This window comes from Calypte anna, chromosome 1, assembly GCF_003957555.1.
Source record: "Calypte anna isolate BGI_N300 chromosome 1, bCalAnn1_v1.p, whole genome shotgun sequence".
In the NCBI taxonomy this organism is placed as follows: Eukaryota; Metazoa; Chordata; class Aves; order Apodiformes; family Trochilidae; genus Calypte; species Calypte anna.
This window is the reverse complement of record NC_044244.1, coordinates 47863278-47866110: the sequence shown is the minus strand read 5'-3', so window position 1 is coordinate 47866110 and position 2833 is coordinate 47863278.

Genomic DNA, 2833 nt, shown 5'->3' with positions numbered 1-2833 from the left:
AGGCACTGGTAAAGCAAAAGCTGAAAAAGGCCCTTTGCTGAGGAGCTTAAATTGTAATTGGGTGACTAACTGGTGTGCAAGGTATTCCTCACTCCTCCGTCAGGTGCACCCCCAACTTTTAGGTAATAAGAGTCTTGGTTTAAGATGTGGTGGTGTGATATATTGGCAAATGGGGGTAGGTGTGTGATGAAAAATTACCCACACATACATAAACTTGAGCCAAGAAAATGTCGAGAATCACTCATCTGGTTAATGCAAGATGTGCTGTCTCTAAGAAAAAGACAGAAGTAGGACTGGCACCTCCTTGCCTGCTGAGTGCTCTCTGAGCTTTGGTGAAGAAGGCTTTATTTTCCTTGTATTATAGACCAAGGTCTGGTGGCTAGAGATTTATGAAGGACTTTAGGCCAACACAAGTGTGCTAACACAAGTATTAGCTGTGGCCATGGTCTCAGAAACAAAGAAAACTTCTAGTCTGTGAATACACTAAGTTTGCTTGGGATTCAGCTAAACAAGTAGGTTTAGAGACCAGGCTTGGGGGAAAAATGTGACATTGATGTCTTGTGGAATTTTAGTCTTCGTGGGATGGAAAAAATTGAAAATGGTTGAAAAAGCAGTGAATAAAGTGTAGTTTTGAACTAGAAAACATGAGCAATAAGAGCTGTAAAAAGAATAGGTAAGGAGACTGAAGGCATGGGTGGGTAAGATGGCTGTTGTGTTACAAGGGAAGGAATCCCCACTGGGTAGCACTGTCCTGCTAATAGGAAGGTTGCCATGGGCTACCCAGGCCCCCCTGTCCACACTGCAGTTGGTTTCTAGCAAGAAATAAAGCTTGTGTTTAATTTACAGGAGAAGAGAGAACCACTGTACTGAGGAGTGATTGGTAAGGAGATGGATGTCACCATAGTGATTTTACCATGTAACAGTTCCGTTTCCTCTTGGGGAAATAAGGATGTGTTTATGTCTCCACATGGTGTATTGTACTCCCAAACCTCTCTCAATACACATCTGGCCTCAAATGAAAGCAAACTATTAGAAAAACTTCAGAGAATGTGAGACAGCAATAACATGGATAGCAGGCAGAGAAAAGATGGGACCTTGGACTTCTGTAGAGGAAAAACCATTAAGTTTTGAAAATAACCTGAATGTGCTCACCTCTAAAAAAAAAAAAAAAAGGGCAAGGATTCCTTGGGCACACACATCTGTGTGGCAGATAGGATGGCCATGCTGCTGACAGAAACCAGTGGTGGAAATGAATGGAAATGCCTTCTTGGAGGAAAGGCAGAAATTTATGCAGTAGAAAAACACCCAGGAGGAAGTTTTAGGGAGAAAGCTTCATAGTTATCAAAGAGTGTGAGGATTTGATTAGAGAAGCTTCTTTTGAAGATGAAATTATTAATGAGGACGGCTCATATATCAAGTAGTGCTAAACAAAGAGCTTGGGGTGTTCTGGAAATGGTGATGGGTATGTCTGCAGAGCTCTATGCCAAATACTTGATCTAGCTTTGAACAAAATAACTATTCTATGAAAAAGTACTGAGGGCATACAGCATAATCAGTGAAGAATGCTCCTGTTTGCCATAGTTTTCATCAATCGTTAATTGTCCTTTCTTCTTTCCAATTATGTTTTCTTCTGCTTTTTCCTTGCTTGGCTCCAGGCCTTTCTTCAGTGCAGTGCACTTGCACAGGTGCTCCAGTAGAAGTTTATGTGTTGAGGAAAGGAGTTTCCTGAACTGCTTCTGCCATAAACATTCCAGCTAAACAATACAGGCTGTAAGGGATCCAGAGCAGAGATCCTGAAAAACACAGCCCTGATGTTCCAAGAGATCATAGCTGCCAAATGAGTGTAGCTGTTTGTTACAAGTCATGCATGGGGATACAGTTCTGAATCTTCTGTCCTTGTGTAGTTTGAAATGTGAATTAAAGTCACCAGTCTGGTTTTGCGATGCTAATGAAGTAGTCTTGTTCAAAGACTAATGAAGATAAGAAATCAGTATATAATGGCCATGAGGCTCCTGGATGGGTTGCTGTCTACTCACTTGTAGTTATGACTGCATATTGGCATATAAATTTTCCTTTTGTTAATTGTTTTCTTGAGGACTGAAGTGCAGCCAATACATAGTGCTGATATTCAAGAACAGATCATTTTTCTTTCTGTCGCTGGGACCTTTGGTTCTTCTCCTTGCAAAGTCAACCAGCCAGTTTGCCTGTGATGCACCTGTATTCAGATCTGTACCAGTAGTACATTTGCTCAAGAGGAGACAGGTTCAATCTGACTGGAGGCAGGGTGACTGCAGGTGTGTGATCATGCAGTGTGATTTGGGAGTGTTGCTCTTTGCCAGCCCAAGCTTATGAGTGGCAAATTGAACAAACACTTCTGGTACAGTGAACTTAAGAGTCCTAGTTTGACCACATAGGCTGGACTGGCTTTATATTGTAAGCATAGGCTTAGATAAAGATGTTAGATACGAAAGATAATTATTGACATTGAAGTTAGTGGGTGAGGTGAAAAGAATTCTATGTATATTTTAAGTGCAATTCACAACCAGTGGAAATAACTTTGCAGAAGCAGCAGGTTTTATTGTGGTTCTGCACTGAGGTCAGACATAATTCTTTTTATCGGGAAAAGCACTGAAAATGTTCTCCCTGAGATGCAGAATGCTTTCCAGGCCTTCCCAAAGAAATGAGGAACAAAATCAGTGCAGTAGCCACCAAAGAGATGCAGGATGGTGCAGGATGGTGCTCACCCACAGCCTGGCCACTCTTACCACACTTAGTGCTGTGAGCCTAGTGAAGCAGTGTTTCATCTGGCTGGTCCTTTGTTCCCACTGACAGG